The sequence below is a fragment of the Arvicola amphibius genome, chromosome 10, assembly GCF_903992535.2.
Source record: "Arvicola amphibius chromosome 10, mArvAmp1.2, whole genome shotgun sequence".
NCBI lineage: Eukaryota > Metazoa > Chordata > Mammalia > Rodentia > Cricetidae > Arvicola > Arvicola amphibius.
The window spans coordinates 24567062-24585310 of record NC_052056.1 but is presented as its reverse complement, the minus strand read 5'-3'; positions in this window follow the sequence as shown (position 1 = coordinate 24585310).

The following is an 18249-nucleotide window of genomic DNA, read 5'->3' as shown; positions in this document are numbered from 1 at the left end:
AGCACCACGAGGTGGTTGCTTACCAGGAGAGATCTTAACTTGCATCTGTCTTGGAGAGGAGAAGCATGACGACTGACTATGGCGACTGCCTGAAGCGTCTGCCTTCTCTCTCCCAGCATCCTGTTCTGTCTACTCTATCCACCTATGTTCTGACCTATTGTGCCAAGCAGTTTCTTTATTAATTAACCAATGAAAGTCCTCCATCAGGATCTTATATTTTCTATGCCTTCAGGAGACAGGCACGGCAAATACATGTGTCTGGGTACTTATCTGGTTCTCTTTTCCAGTACCATTTGTTGCATTATTATTACTCTCACTAAACCCTTATGAAACTTTTAGTCATCTATGCCGGTCTTACGGTTTTCTTTTAAGTTATTTCTGAAAGTATTTTCTCTTTTTTTAAGTTACTTTAACAAATTTTGATCAATTTTATTTCCTAGAAGATAACTTCCTTTCAAGGCTGTTTGTTGTTGTTGGTGGTGTGTTTTGTTTGTTTGTTTGTTTGTTTTATTTATTTTTGTTCCTGGTTTCTGTTCTTTTATTTCTTCCTTTATGCTTATAATGTTGTCTGGCTAGTCCTTTGATATGTAAATTAGATCATTCATTTGAAATATTCCTAATTTGAAATGTAAGCCTTTTTTTCTTCCCAGTTTTCTGAGAAATTGCCACACTGATTTTCAAAGCAGATGTACAAGTTTGCACTCCCACCCTCAATGGAGGCATGCAAACTTACTCCACATCCTCTCCAGCATAAACTATCTTTTGATTTTAGCCATTCTGACTGTTATACGATGGCTTCTTAGAGTCATTTTATTTGCATTTCTGTGATGGCTAAGAATGTTGAGCAATTTCTTAAGTGTCTTTTGGCCATTTGCAGTTCTTCTGTTGAGAATTCTCTGATTAGATCTGTACCCCAGTTTTAAATTGGGTTATGTGATAATTTGATGTCTAGTTTCTTCAGTTCTTTATATATTTTGGAGATCAGTCTTCTGTCTGATGAGGGATTAGTGAATATATTTTCCCATTCTATAGGCTGTCATTTTGTCTTAGTGACTTTTTCAATTACCTTATACCACTCTGGGGAATATACCCAAAGGATACACACTCAAACCACAAGGACATTTATTCAATTGTGTTCATAGCAACATTATTCATAATAACCAGAACCTGGAAAAATTCTAGAAGCCTTTCAACCAAAGAATAGATAAAGGAAATGTGGCATTTACACAATAGAGTCCTACTCAGAAATAAAAAGCAAGGGCATCTTAAAATTTGCATGCAAATGGATAGAACTAGAAAAAAAAAACATAACCTAGATCCAGATAGACAAACATGGTATGTATTCACTCATAAGTGGATATTAGACATAAAGCAAAGGATAACCAGGCTATAGTCTAGATCCCAGAGAAGCCAGGTAACAAGGAGAACCCTAAGAGGGACATATATGGATCCCCTAAGAAGGGGAAACATAAAAGATCTTTTGAAAAGATTGGTAGTATGTGCTGGTGGGTGGAAGTGAGGAGGAGAGGTGGGGTGGGAGGAGATGACCATGATGGAACAGGGTACACAAGAAGAAGGAAAGACAGAGAGAGAGAGCAAGGAAAGAGATATCTTTATTGTGGGAGCCATCAAAGGGCTAGAGATAAACATGGCACTAGGGAAATTCCCAGAAATCCACAAGGATGACCCCAGCTAAGACTCTAAGCAACAGTGACAGATATTTAAACGGGCCTTCACCTGTAATACCTTAATTGTCATCATAGAATCTTCATCTCGCAACTGATGGTAGAAGATACAAAGATCTACAGCAAAGCACTGGACCAAACTTCTGTTTTAAAAAAGGGAGGAACAATACTATGAGTAAAGGTGTCAAGACACAGAAACACCACAGAAAAAGCTGACCTGAGCTAGTGAGAGCTCACTGAATTTGTACTGATAGTGGAGGAACCTGCGTAGGACCAAACTAGGCCCAGGGAAGGTTGAGAGCAGTTGTGAGGTTTGAGCAGTCTGTAGGGCCACTGACAGTGGGACCAGGATTTATCCCTAGTGCTTGAATAGTGCTTGAAGCTAGTAGCAAATTCTTTTTAGAAAATAACTTGTTTAGCATAGATATAGGAGGGAGGGACATTTCTTGCCTCAAAGTGAAATGTCAGACTTTGTTGACTTCTCATGAGAAGCCTTATTGTTTCTGAGGTGTGGATGGGAGGTAGAGGGAAGGGTAAGGCAGGAAGAGGGAAGGGAGTGGGGACAGGGACGACAACTATGTAAAATGAGAAAAAAATTTAATAAAAAAGAAAGGAAAAAAAGAAAAAGAAATAAAAGAAAAAAAGGAAATTTAAGCATTTAAGGTTATTCACTTTCCTCAGCAATATCTCTGTTACATTAAAAATGTAGTAATAGTCTCAAGATATAAATCCACTGCTTGATTTATTCTTTTATTGATTGTTAACTCAGGAGTGCAATATGTAATTTGCATATTTAATAAATGTCTTCCATTTTATTCTTATAAATTCAATCCTTTGTTTTATGAAGGGATGCTTGCCTTCATTTCAGTATTTAAAGTTGCTGATATTTTTCTGATATTCTTCCATGTATTCCGTCCTTGAGAATACTCAGTGTACAATTACTCTTGAATGTAAATTATCTCTCTGTGTATGTTTATACACACACATACACACACATTTTATATATATATATATATATATATATATATATATATATATATATATACTGTATTAGAACTGTGGTATTGGACTCTCCTACTACATTTATTTGGGTTATTGCTTATTTGGGTATTGGTGTATTTTCTAGTTACCAATGTCTGCTTAGAGAATTTCATATCAAATATTTATTTTATTTGATATAATTACAACTATTCTTGTAATCTCTGGTATCTATTGCGGAAGGTTTTTTTTTTTCATGCCATTATTTTCTGCCTATGTACATACATACATGTAATGTGAGCATCTTTCTGGCCCCAAAAGTTCACTTGTTTTTTCTTTCTCTTAAATTACTGTGCATAATTGAGGTGGAAATTTATACTGTTTACTTTCAGTGTGATTAATCAAAAAGATAACATAATATTCTTATTTTTAGTTGTGTTCTACTGTGTCTTTATGCCTTTCAACTTGGAGAATTGTTTTCAGTATTTCTTTTGAGGCATGTATAGAGGTGATCAATTTCAGAAGGTTTTCTTTGACTTGAAAAATATTGTCATTCATGTTTGATGATACAAATGTAATGTCATTCATGATACAAATTGAGTCACAATATACTTTTATTCACCTTCCAAAAGAGGTTTGGATTAATATTTGTATGGATGGAGAAACTTCTTCCTCAGTTTGGGAAAAGCCTTTACCTTTCAGTATGGCCATGGATGTAGGGAAACTCTTCAGTCTTGTTTAGCAATGTATCTTCTCTTGACTAACATACATAGATTTCTACTTAGACATTTTAGGAGATTCTATGTAGATACTTGTTTGTTTCCTGTTGTTTGTTTCCCCCTTTACTCACTATCAACATCTACTGGTCTGTCTTTCACTGTGGAGTAGGAAATGGGGTAAACTGTCTCCCCTTCATGCTTTGGGAAGGCTTAGAGCTCTTACATCTACTGACCTCCAAATCACACATCTACAAGGACTATTGCAGCCTGCCTTTTATCCTCTCTGAGATTGCAGACTGAACTGGTTGTATCAGTAATCTAATATAGGACAATCTGGTCTCTCAGACACTTAGTGAGATATTGGATACATGTTGCTAGTTTTCAGTTCATACAACAAATACCCTTGAGAAAATCAACAGAAAAAAAAAACAGTTTATTTTGGCACACAGTTCAAGCAGTTCTAGTTCATGAATAGCGGACCCCATTGCTTTAGGGAAGCAAGTTGGCAGAACATAATGACAGGGATCATGTGGTGAAGCAAAATCTGATGGCTTCATAGAGGTCAGGCAAGAAAGAGAGACAGAGAGAGACAGACAGAGAGAGAGAGAGAAAGAGAGAGAGAGAGAGAGAGAGAGAGACAGACAGAGAGAGAGAGAGAGAAAGAGAGAGAGAGAGAGAGAGAGAGAGAGAGAGAGAGAGAGAGAGAGAGAGAGAGAGAGAGAGAATCTATAAATCATGGGTATGCCTTCTAATTAACCTGATTACATCAGCCAGGCATCACTTCCTATTATGTGGCATTTCCCAGTAATGGTATGAGATTATGATATCTTAAATTGATCAATCTATGGATTAGATCACAGCCCCTGTGATCCACTTAACTTACTAGAAGTAGCACCATGAGCATTGCATTGTAGACCAAACCGTCACATGAGTTTGTGGCAGAAGTACTCTACATGACACCGTGTCCCTGCTCCAGATTCTGGGAGCTGACACAAACCATCTTGGAGAACAGGTTAACATAAAAACAAGATCATTCTGCAATTGGCATGTTAGCTTCTGTGCTTTTGCTTGAAGTTGCCTGTAGAAACTAAAATGTGAAAAAAGTTGTAGATCAAATCCAAGAACAGAAGTGATGTTGTTAAATGAGGTTCTCAAATCTTTTCAAGGAAGAGGAGATTATATATATATATATATATATATATATATATATATATATATTATATAGAAAGAACACGCACAAATTTCAATATGGCACTGAGGAAACACTATTCTCTGATTGTGTTTAAGTAGGGAAAGCTACATAGCATCTAGACAAAGATGCTCTCTGCCAAGGGAATAACAAATCTAGGAATCCTGAAGATAGATTAGACTTGGTGTGTTCTGGAGACACCCAGCACTAGAGAGGCTAGCGGAAAATATGTTGTAACTATGAAAAACAGTATGAGGAAAGAGAAATAGGAGGCATCCTGTTGGAGGTTAAATGGTATCAGGTTTGAATTAAAGTATGACAGGAAGTATTGGAGAGTTTGAAAGAGGTAATAATGATATGGTTCTTGTATTTCAAATATAACAGACTCAGATAAGCGGTCGTATAAATAATAATAATAATCATCATCATCATCATCCTCATCATCTAATTAGTATGGAGCATAGTGAAAGAAGACACTGAAATTGACCTCTGGCTTACAAATACACACACAGAGTGAGAATGAGAGGGGGTGGAAACAGGAGAGAGTATGGATGTGTGTATTAGCTGCGCTGTATTACAGAACAAGCAAATGATCTTAGAGTTAGTTACAAAACAAAGCTAAGGAAAGCTATAAGGTCACCACAATGAAACCTAAGTGCTGATGATGCCATGAGGAGCATGGCTATGTGTCAACAGTGAGAAATTCCTGTATTGTGAACACACATTGAGAAAGACACATACTAATTTTATTGATGGATGAAATGTGAATTTTAGAGGAAGCGAGTTCCTAAGGATACTCTGAGGTTCTCAATATATGCCCAATGGTGTGGAACTGTCTTTCTTGCCTGATACGTGTTTTGTCATGTGGGTCTGAGTTATGTTACTGACACCAAGTGTCAAGTAGGAATCCCATCGGTAGTTGAGTATTTGTGTAATGGGAGCTTGTGGTCAGGAAAGATCACAGGTCACTAGCTGATCTTGAAAAGACCCAGAATTTGGTAAAATTGAAAACAAACATTGAAATTTGTGTGCTAAAAATTAATCTATTTCTTGACTCTTTCAAATGTAAGAATTGGGAGTAAGACTGAGGAACTGTCAGAAGCTCTGCCATCCAAATATTAGTGATTGGATAACACCAACTCCCTTAGCACGGGGAAAGGGGAGGCCTGACTGTGTGTGCAGTTTGGCAGTAGAGCCCTCAAGACATTTCTTTTATTACTCACTTCCCACTACTGGCCCTCTAGCCTTGCAACTTGACTTGAAGAACTGTTTCTTGGTGAGTTTTTTTTTTTTTCCATCCAGTGGAAATTTTGCTTTTTCTTCTGAGCTTTGCAAAGATTAAAACAAAACTGCAAGTTGAAGATGAATGCATTGTGAAATACCTGTTGCAAATGAGAGTAACAGGACACATAATAGTATGTAAAAGTAAAGCAAGACAACGTAATATTTTCTACAGGATTCCATAAGTTTTATTCTTATTTGTAAGCTTATAATTTATGTATCAATTATATACTTGTTTTAAAACATATTTATTGTTTTTCTAGTATGGTATGATAATGGTTAAATATCTGTTTTTTGTTTGTTTGTTATTTATTTATATTTAATTAAAAAATTTCTGCCTCCTCCCCGCCTCCCATTTCCCTTCCCCTCCCCCCTCCACTCCCCCTCCCTCTCCAATCCAAAGAGTGTTAAGGGTTCCCTGTCCTGTGGGAAGTCCAAGGTCCTCCCGCCCCTCCATCCAGGTCTAGGGAGGTGAGCATCCAAACAGGCTAGCCCCCCCCCCCCATCTAGTATATGTAGTAGTATCAAAATCCAGTGCCATTGTCCTTGACTTCTCAGCAGCCCTCATTGTCTGCCATGATCAGGGAGTCCAGTTTTATCCAGTTCTTTTTCAGTCCCAGTCCAGCTGACCTTGGTGAGCTCCCATTAGATCAGCCCCACCATCTCTGTGGGTGGGTGCACCCCTCACGGTCCTGACTTCCTCTGTTTTTGAATAAGAAGACCTAGCTTTTGAATCTTCAACACACACTAAATATTCCAGAATACATCATTTAACTTGTGATAAATTCTTTTCTTGTAATTTATTTTTAATATGTTTTAAAAAAATAAACTGTCATTTTTCATTTTAAATACCAATCTCAGTTTCTACCCCTACCTCTCCTCCCATTCCCTCCACCTGCCCAGTGAACGCCACCCCCCCATCCACTCCTCAGAGAGGGTAATCCACGTTGTTTTGGGGAACGTCCAAGGCCCTTCCTACTATATCTAGGCTGAGCAAAGTATCCATCCAAAGAAAATGGGTTCCAAAAAAGCCAATAGACACAGTAGGGATAAATCCTGGTGCTACTGCCATTGGCCCTGCAGTCTGCTCCACCCATACAACTGTCACCCACATTCAGAGGGACTAGTTTAGACCTATTCTGTTTTCTTCCCTGTCTGGCTGGAGTTGGTGAGCTCCCATTAGCTCAGGCAAACTGTTTCAGTCAGTGAACCCATCATTGACTTGACCTCTTTGCTCATATTCTCATTCCTCCCACTCTTCAACTGGATTTTGGGAGCTCAGTCCAGTGCTCCAATGCAGTTCTCTGCCTCTGTTTCCCTCAGTTGCTGGATGAAGGTTCTATGGTGATATTGAAGATATACATCAGTCTGACTACAGCTTAACAGCTGTCTCTATCTCATATGGTCCCTCTAGAGTTTAAACTTAATATGAAGTTGTTGTATATGCTAAGCACTAAGGAAGTGTAATCATTTTTCTTCTTTTGCTCTCAACTTTAATCTGTTAGTTTATACTGCCAAGTAAGTGATCTTAAGAAAAATTGATATCAAGATATATCTCTGGCTCTAATATCCACAAGTCAAATAAAAAATTCCATCAGATCTCTGAAGGTGGCTTGATTGAATTTTATACTTCAGTATCCATTTCATTTGCTAAAATCTTTACTGGTTTTCCACTGAAGAGCAATCAATAATTTCCACCTTCTGTTAGAAAAATAAAGTACTTTTTAATTTTATATTTTGTAGATCAAATAAATACTTAGTTTGACCTGAATTCATGTTCTACAATGGTCAGTCATTTGTATTACCAAAGACAATATTGAGAATGTTAGGAAAGGAAGGTATAGGGATGAAAAAGTTTTAGGATTATTTGTTTATACTATGATTAATAGGAAACAATATAAACTTATGCCAATTTACTAGTTAATATCTACAAATGCTGTTCACTGTATACAATATAACTATAAAATACACGGACATTTAATATTCACATTAAAGTAAACATTTTGCTATTAAGAAAGGAGAGCATCTAATTTTATAGAACTATTAGTTTCAATTTTTTTGAGACTTGACAGTCTATAAAGTTGTATGCTATTAATGGGACTTCAATGGATTTCCTAAGTATAAATGTATCAATCTCCCTTCCCACATTACAGTCTCGGATTGAACCATAGGGAGAGAAATGAAGGCACTGCATACCTCATTACACCGACCTAAATTGTGGTGAGGTAACAAAGGGTCCAGAATTACTGTGGATCACCAGAGCTCAACAGAAGCCGATGAAATAGGAATAGTTTATCAGAACCAGAATATCAAAAGAGTGAAGGTTTTAAATCAAAATGGTAATAGGAAGTCTAAAAAAATATACCTCTTGTAAGCAATAGAGGAAAGTGAATTGTTGCACTGTAAAGCTCAATCTAATGAAATTCATTTCACTGATTTATGAAAATTGTAAAGTAGTAATCATGGATGACAGTGTGAAATTTTTTACTTATATGTGTCTTTTAAAGGGTGTTTGGATAATCAGAACACTTAAAGTTCTACATTGATTACATATTTCAGAATATATCCTCAATAAGAAGGAATGCAGTTTCTACTTTTCTCTGGGGCTGCTTGGTGTGCAAAGCTAAACAGAAATCCATTTTATTTTCTGTTGAAAGAAAAGCTGATTTATTCTCACATTCTTTGCTTTCTCTTGTAAAAGCAATAGGACCAGAATAGAGTCTCACTATGTAGGCATAAAGTTTCAGTGTTTTATGAATTTATTAAATAAAAATTTTCAGTAGTTTCCACCTCTCCAAGCAAGAGAGGCTTTGAGAGTTTTATTTTGTAACCTCTTGTGGATATGAAGTAATATGATTTTTTAATGTTATGTTTGATTTCTCACTATTCTACAGTGACTATTTACATGTGATCTTTTCTTAATCTCAGTTTTTATTTATGAACTCAAATAATCTTCCCCTAATATAAATTAAAATAATCAATTTATGTTCAGAACAGATATTATTGATTATATATATATATATATGATTTTATCATTACCACATTTTTGTAAACCTATATATGTTTCTAATACCGGAGATGTTAGATAAAATTCACATGAGCTTTTCTATCACACCTTAATTTCTACAAATTAATAGGTTTGTGATTAATTATTGGTATTTTTGTTCTCTTATAATACAAGATATTTATGTTTCACCACTGCTAATTTTATCAATGTTTATGGAAAGATACCTCCTTCCTATTGCAATTTACTATGGGAAACTAGCACATTAATACAGTTATCAGCTGCCCTTTCAATAGTCTTGTATACATGAATAGAAGAAGATTCATCTAATCTGTGTCAACATTAACAGAAATAAGAGAAGAGAGTGCAGGACTCATGGGATTTCATGGCATTACTGAACAGCCTCTTACCTTCAGAGCTGTTTATCTGTGGGTCAGCTGCAGACATTTTACACAAAAGAATATCTACTGATGGTTTTTGAGCAATCTAAGACAGTGATCTATTCACGTTAGAAAAGATGCCTAATGGGATTCCACATCCACATCATTTCATCTTGAAATATCAGTCAAAGGGCTGAAAAAAAAGTTTCTTTGTGTCCTTTGTGTGGAGGAGTCTTTACAATGACCATTCCTGTCAAAACCGCATCCGTGGTGAGAATAAAAGAAAACTGAAATAAAACCCAAATTAATATTTTATTATTCAACCTAAAATGGTAATAAAAATGAGATGGGTTTCAGCATCCAGGGAAATGAACTTGAATGGGGTAAGCACTATATGTCCAATAAATAGATGTTGAATTTTAGCTTCTAAGGAGATATGTTTCCTATTTAGAGATTATAAGTAAAAGAATATTTCATGGATTAAATCTTGGCCCATTCTTAAATATGGTCATTTCTCACATTTTTTAAAAAATAAAAATTAAGTATTTATATCCATGGTAGATAAAGATGTACATACTAATTTCATATAACTTTCATTGGAGTTCTTCAATAAATTATTGTATGATACATAATTGAATTTTTCCTTCAGTGAAACTAAATAATAACAAATTCACAGTAAAACTTAAAATACTTAGTGGATTCTTGTTTAGATGATGGACAAATACATTTGGTGATCCCTGAGATGATATGCAAATATACTTTAATAACACTCTGGGTTATGGTACCTAGCTAAACATTATGCATTCTTTATTATTGACGTCTTCCTTTGTTTATGGTTATGCAATTCAAATAGAACACTTGAAATTAATGCAGAATAATGGAGCATATAGAAAATAAAGATACAAGAAAAATATTTATCTCCTGTGGGGGAGTTTGTGTAATAATTTTTCATTATTATTTTCTTATTCTGCTATGGAAGTTATAACAGATAACCATTCCAGTACTGTTAATATCTATTTGTACTATTATTACCAGTTCATAAATAGTATTACCACCACCACCATTTCAAAAATAACATGTACTAGACAGAAGTTATAGGTTATGCCAAAGGCTCCCTGACTTGTCTAAGTTAGTTTGCATCTTCACTAAACTCAGGTGCATCAGACTCCATTATAATTTCAGTACTCATGAACAATAGTGTTTTCATAAATGACAATAAAGGCAATGTACAAGCCCTGTTAAGCAAAGTCATTTAGAAATATTTCAGGCTTTACAATATTCTCATTTTACATTGTAAATTATGTAGTGATAAAGTACTACCAATTACTTTAGTAAATACAAGAATATCAACAAGTGTGGATATAAGAGGAAAAAGAGTTTCACAGAAGAGGGAAAAATATAAAATAGATTCTGCCCATCATTTCTGCGAATCTTTACTGGCTGAACGGCTCCAAAGAGAAGTCCCTGTATTGATTCAGCCATATTAACATGGTCATTCAGCTATCCTTTGTAACTAGAATGGTACATTAGAACAAATCACGGAAAATGTCGACCTGAGAATAAAAAATAGCATAATGATAAACTAGTAATAGAGTTAATATGCTATGCAAGCCCCAGTTTTGCTGACAGGTATAACTTTACCTGTGAAATTAATTCAGGGAATGGAAGATGAACAGTTGCTATCTATACAAATTTGACATTGAAGAAGATAAGTTGAACTGTGACCCGGATTTCAATCAAAGTGCAGTCGAATAAAAGTGTCAGTGAATTATGGGAAGATAAATTTTATTTTGAGCAATATTAGTTTCTTTTCATTGATCTTCTTTGACATTTAATAGATTTTTTCAGTCATGCACAAATAGAAGAAGAATGTAAGTGAAATGAAAGTCTAATACTTTTTGGCATCAAATGAAACATTAAACTATGCTAGGGAGAGCCTCTGTATGTGTCCATTTCATCCATGAATGCTTTGGGCTTTCCAGACCTAATGTGAAGGGAAACGGTGCAACACCCAGGCTCCCTGGGTGCTCACACTGCAGAGCGAGGGCTCAAGGGTTGCTGGCGATATGATGCACCACTGAGTTCTGCAAATAAATCACTTGACTTCAGTTTGAAGAATGTGGCTTTCAACTTGTCTCATTCTTATGAGGTAAAGTTGAATGTTCAAATTTATACAAATGTATCTGCTCTAAAATTAACCAATATTGCAGGAGTCTTGCTTAAATAGCAGCATCCTTTCCTTTAAATAACTTCTAAGTTGATAACATCTTCTGAAAAACTCAGGGAACATTCGTAGTCACATTGGATCTGTCATGATTTACCATACTCCCATGATTGAAATATTTTGTTACAGTTTTGATACAATTTGTTGTAAGAATGCAGTGAATACAGTTAAGGTCTCCTATGAATACCTATGTGAGAGTCTCTCAAACTTTGATAAGAAATTGTTCATCATTATATGTGTACTGTTCTATATCTAATTCTCTTTCAACTCTCTTGATATTGAGTATGCATTTAGCATGCATTTAGAAGAAGTACCATGACACATATGTTCTCTCCTGATTTTGTACTTGCCCAGTATCATTTCCTGGAGAACTATCCAAATATGTATTGTATAGAGAATTTTATTTAAAAATTTATGGTATTATATGATATATATATTTTTCTCATTCTTTTATTACTGCATAATGCCTTCTCACAAGATTTTCTATTTAAAGGTTTTCAGTGGTTCCAATCATATATTTGATGCAGGCATAGATTTTATGTTAGTCATATTTTTGACACAGAGACCCTGCTGTATATCTTAGAGTTTTTGCTTATATATTTCGAATTAGACAATAGCATTATTTAAAAGATCAGGATTTTTGACGTGTATTTAATATAATTTCCAAGTTATACCAGTGTATAAGTAAAAACTTTATGTAAGTGTTAAAATCTTAATTTTTAATGAATATAGATTGATTGTCATTTGTTCTTCCATCTCTTGAAGTAAAGATAATTATTTCAAAAATTATTTAGATTCTGTAAATATTCAAGCAGATACTTTTTTTGCATTTTGGATTATCAGTTTATACCTTTTATTCCTTTTTTCGAAACAGGATTTCTCTGTAGCTTTGGAGCCTGTCTTGGAACTACCTCATGTAGACCAGCAGACTGGCCTCGAACTCACAGAGATTTGCCTGCCTCTGCCTGCCGAGTGCTGGGATTAAAGGCATGTGCCACACTGCCCAGTTGGTCGAGATATATTTAGTAATTCTCTTTATATATACATCTAATTACTTCTTAAACATCTTCCAAAATGAAGTTAAGTTTAACATCTAATAATATACCTAAAATCCAGATCTGCCACATATGCTAGCTGTGTTAGTCAGCTTTCCAGCACTATAATTTGTTGCACAGATAATAAAAACCTGGAGGCAGATTCAAACTGAAGATCAAAAAAGAAAAGTAACCAAGCACTAGAGAGATCTTCTACCTCTACCACATCTTCAGACTGAAAGAGCAAGACCCTGTCTCCACAAATCCTAGCAGTCTCCACACACTCCAGTGAGATCCTGTCTCTTTCCCTTCCTCTTCCACTCTCTGCCAAGCCATATCACTCCTCTCTCCATTTCCCTACTGCTGGGATGAAAGGTGTGTGACTCCAAACACTAGAATAAAAGTGGGAACCACCAGCACCCCAGTCTGTTTTCGGATCAATCTTGTGTAGCCCAGGGTAGCCTTGAACTCACAAAGATTCATCTGCCTCTGCCTCCTGATTCCTGGAATTAAAGGTGTGTGCCACTACTGCCTGACCTGTATGGTTAACTAGTGTGGTTCTTCAGGTAAGCTTTATTTATTTATTTTTTGAAAAAAGAAGAGAATTTTATTATTTCTAAATATTAACACAATACATAGTTTATGCATAATAGTAGCAGAAAAGAGGGTCTGCCTTGTATACATTCATAGCTAGAGTTGTAAGAAAAACTTTTTTTTTCATAATCGGTAAGTTACAACATTCCCCTTAATGAGTTGAACTCAAACTTTATTTATTAAAACACAAATAATATACCACAAGAATAATTAAATACAAGAGGTAATGATCTTAGGAGTAGACTAAGATCAATTTGACTCATAGTTCTGGAGGTTTCTTTCTATGTTCAATTTGCATTTTCATGCTAAATGAACATTTTTTTTTGTCTAGTGACATGTTACATCATAGCAGGAAAATGTTATAGACATAAACAAACAATAAACCTATACTTTATATCCCAGGCAGAAAAACATGAAAAGAAAAAGGCAGGATTCTGCAAGCAGATTCAAATCCACACCTTTAATGAAACAGTTTTTCATAAAATTCTGAAGGATCCCCCTCAAAAGTCCAATCAAGGACTTCGAAGTATCTCCATTGAAGTTTAATTATTCAGTCTCTAAAAGAAGCATCAAAACGTAGCCAGTCATGTCCATGAAAGCACCATTGACACTTTACCATGGATATTTGCTGAGTAGTAGAGTTAGCTGCTTATGTCTGTGAACACTGAAAAACTTAGCATCAACAGACAGTAATAAACTCCTTTCAACCTGAAAATTTCAAAATGGGCCAAATTGTCCTCTGTCAGGGACTCATCACTTTCAATTATTGAAATTACTATGCCCTCTAGGGCTATCATGGGGCTAGCTAATTCATATTAATATTTAATGATTTGAGTTTTAGAGGGGTTCTAGAAATTTCTCATATCTTTGTCAGGTTGATTAAATATTTAATAGAATTTTTAGTTAATTATTATTTGATATTTGTAGAAGGATCTTCATAGCTTCATATTTATGTTTTGTAAGACTGGAGCAATGTGACTAGAGGATAAATATTGACCAAGTGTTAGGTACTTATGGAAATAATTTGTCAGTAAGCTTGAGTATACAGAACATCTGTTGAGTCCAGCATATGTTATCATGCATGTCAATAACTTGACTTCTTAATGTTGGATATGCCTCTAACCAGCTCTTTTCTCGAAAGCAAATAAAAACATTTTTTCCTATTTTGTTCATAATCCTAATTTAGTTTTAAATTTTATTATTTTACATTGGCCACTTATTTAATTTAGAGAATCCAAGTCATAGTAATTGTCTGTTTATAAATATGGTCAAAGTTACCAACAAAATACACACTGATCATTGGTTTGTCTCTTCTAAATATTTTCATGCCATATTATAACATAATTATTCAATAAAAAATTCAGTGTCATCCATTATATGATCCATGTATTTATAATAAAACAATTGCCCCTATGATTCCACACTCTTGCAAGCTTTTTCTTTTAATTATTTTGAAAATCAAAGAACTAGAGTGTAGTAGGAGGCCACTTGTTAATTCCTAGCTGCTCAGCCCTGAAATAATCACACAGAAACAATATTATTGCAAATACTGTTTGGCCAATAGCGTAAGCATATTTTTGCTTGCTCTTATATCCTAAACTAACCCATCTCCATTAATCTGTGCATCACCCAAAGTTGGGGCCTATCAGCAAAGCTTTGGTGGCCCCAGCAGAGAGACATCTGCCCCCAGCATCAGCTATATGGCTTCTCAATGACTCCACCTTCTTTCTCCCAGCATTCAGTTTAGTTTTCCCACCTAGCTCTATTCTCTAAGTCACTGGCTGAAACAGCTTTATAAACATTAAAAGCAAAACATAGACAGAAGGACTTTCCACACCATTAGAGGGACGCTGGGTCTGCACCAAAGGTGGAGTTCCCAGAAGATGAAGCTGGTCTGGGAAAAGGGCTCTGGTGGGTAAGCTGCCACAGGACTGAGAATAAGTGGAGAGACTGGAATGGACAATAATAAATGTTGTCTACCTGCGTCCAGTGTGGCTACTGGGGAATATTGGTGAAGAGTATTTCTTACCAATTACAGCTGTCATCAAGGAATGGGAAAGACCTGGAAGGAAAGGGTGACAGGCTGTATTTTCTAATTCTGTGTATGTGTGTATTTGTTTGCTGGACTGTGTACATGTTTGTGTTTGTCTGTAGAAACTAGAGGCATTATTTCCTCTGGAACTTGAGTTACAGGAGGTAGTGAATCACTGCATTAGAGTGTTGGAAATTCATTTGAGGTCCTGTGCAGGAACAGAGTGGGCTCTTAACTACTCTCTCTCTCTCTCTCTCTCTCTCTCTCTCTCTCTCTCTCTCTTTCTCTCTCTCCCTCCCTTCCTCCCTCTCTCCCTCCCCCCTCTCTCCCTACCTGCCCCCCATAAACCTATGGTGTTCATTAAGAGCTGCCTGTATGCTGTATGTGAAAAAAAAATAGGAACATGGATAGCCTTGCTAGGGTTTGAATAGAACCTACTCTTTCTCCACTGTTAGCCATTAGTTTCCAATGGAGTCTCATCTAGCGTGGGACTTCATGAGTCTCTCTCAAATCCCTCTGCTTATGTGTTCATTAACTAACTGATGAATAAAAAAAAACCAAATGTGCATCTATACAACAGAATAATGTTCAGCTATACAGAAAGGTGAAAATTGTGAAATTGTAGGTAAATGGATGTAGCTAGAAATAGTCATTTTGAGGGAAGCCAGTCAGACCCAGAAAATCCCATGCAATATGTTCCCGCTTGTATGGAGATACTAGATTTGAAACGTTGGTGTGTGTTTAAAGTTGAGTAGTTCTTTTTTTAAATTTTCTTTATTGATTCATTGTGAATTTCACAGGATGCACCCTGTCCCACTCATCTCTCCTGCCCTCCATACCTGTTTTCTGGGTCTGCAACTTCCCACACAAAAGAAAACACACAAATAAGTAAATCTCCCTTCCCTTCATATTCACTCTCTATCCTTGCAAATTCACCCAAAAAGAAAACACACAAATGTTTTTTATGGAAGCTGCAGTACATCATGGTGTGTCACAGAGTAGACCCTTTTGCCCAGATAGCTGTCCTTGCAAATATTTGCTATCAATACTGGGTCCTCACCAGGTCTTCTCTCCTGTTGTTGCCCTGTATAATGGAGATTGATTAGCTTTAATTCTGCAGGACAAACGTACTCCAGCAGTTCATGGATGGGATGGATGTTGGGGCAAACTCAAAACTCTGTATCTGGACCTTAGTGGTAGGTGAATTGGTCAGTATGACCACTCTCCTGAACCTTCACCAACAGGGCCAGTCTCCTACTCTCGTGCCTTCAGGACCAGTTCTCCAGAGACGCCAAGGTGGAACGGTGGGGTTAGCTCTGCCACACTGACACCCTCAAATGGCTTACCCATATACACCCAGCTAGGTACCTCTGAGGGATGGGACCAGCTTAGCACAGAGCTGGGACATCAATTTTTCTCAGGCGGTGGCCCACACTATGGAATCCACGTTGCCTTTGGAGGTAACAAGGGCCATGGACATTAACACAGAACCCGTTGCTGCAGAAACACTGACACAGATGTGGCTTTTGGTGGTAGTCCAGCACATGAACTGCTTCATTTCTCTCTTTCCCATCTTTCCATAACAAACTTTCCATTTCTCAAATCTCTATCATATATTTGTTTGTCTTAGTGGCACATGCTTTTCCAGCCCACAGACATGCTGGAGGAGGGCATTTATGTGCCTTCCAGGCTGCCCCCACCATGGGAGAAGTAGTTATTTTTCTCAAGGCTACTATTCTCAAATATCAAATAATCAAACTATTTAATCCTCTTCAACCATGGATGATAATCTTCTAAAGAAGGAAGTATGGCAACAGCATACAAATGCTCTCATAGACAAAATAAACAGTAATAGCTCAGCCACGATGAAAATGACAGCATATATTTTCAGACAAAAAATTTAACTTTGATATATATATCAAAGAATATATATATATATATATATATATATATATATATTAAATAAATATATATATATATATTTAGAATATATATATATTCTAAACCAGGAAGCAACCCTTACCCTTATAGAGTTTAAATGGAAATATAAACATTCAGAAATAAGCACTTAAAAATTGAATATGATGATTTAAATAGATCATATATTGAGGAAAGACTCTAGGAAACATAATGTAATCAAATGATCTGGAAAACATAGCATACATAGATTGACAGAATTCATATAGTAGTTTTCACAGAAAAAAGCATGAACTGTTTTATTTCAATAATATAATAAATGACATTGTAAGCATCTCTTGATATGGAGTTAGCATACAAACAAATAACTTAAAACAGACATAAAGTTGCTCCACTAACCTAAGGGTCCACTAGCATGTGACTGCTGCTAGAGGAAGAGCTGGGTTCTTTTTAAATATTTAAACCTAGTAATCTGACTATATTCCTGAACAGGTTTAATTCAAGACTAGCAGTACAACACATACTGGACTTGATGGGAAACGAAAGGAAATTAGTAGAAAGGTAATGGGTGGGTTAAAATGGTGTGAAAAGGATGGGTTAAGAGAGGGGAAATATATTAAAAATTCATTGTGTGAAATTATCAAGGAATTTAAAATACTGTTTAAATTAAAATGACTCTATATGAACAATCAAAATCTTTACAACTGTAGAACTTTTGTGTTCAATCATGAAATGATATATTTACCACAAAGTGTGAAAAATCTATATACACCAAAAATACCGATAACCAATGTTAAAATACTTATGTAATAGACAGATGGGGTGATACAAAAATCATTAAACTCTCTCCCTTGAAATCATAGGGATCCGAGTCTGGTTCCCAAAACTTAAGTAAAAGAAGACAGGAAGGGTGACATTTCTTGTAATCCCAGTGACGGTGAAGCATAGATAGGTGATTTTGGGGCTCACAGCTCTTCAGGCCAGGAAAACTCTATTCTATTGAATGATCATGTCTTAGAAAGACTAAAACAAAAAAAAAGAATATGAACAATTATTGACGTATGATATTAAAAGTTGATGTTTGTACTCATGTGTATACATTGATACATAAATCTGCTCATGCAAAGATACAGAGAGAGAGAGAGAGAGAGAGAGAGAGAGAGAGAGAGAGAGAGAGAGAGACTTATATAAACAGACTTATGTAAGGCTATA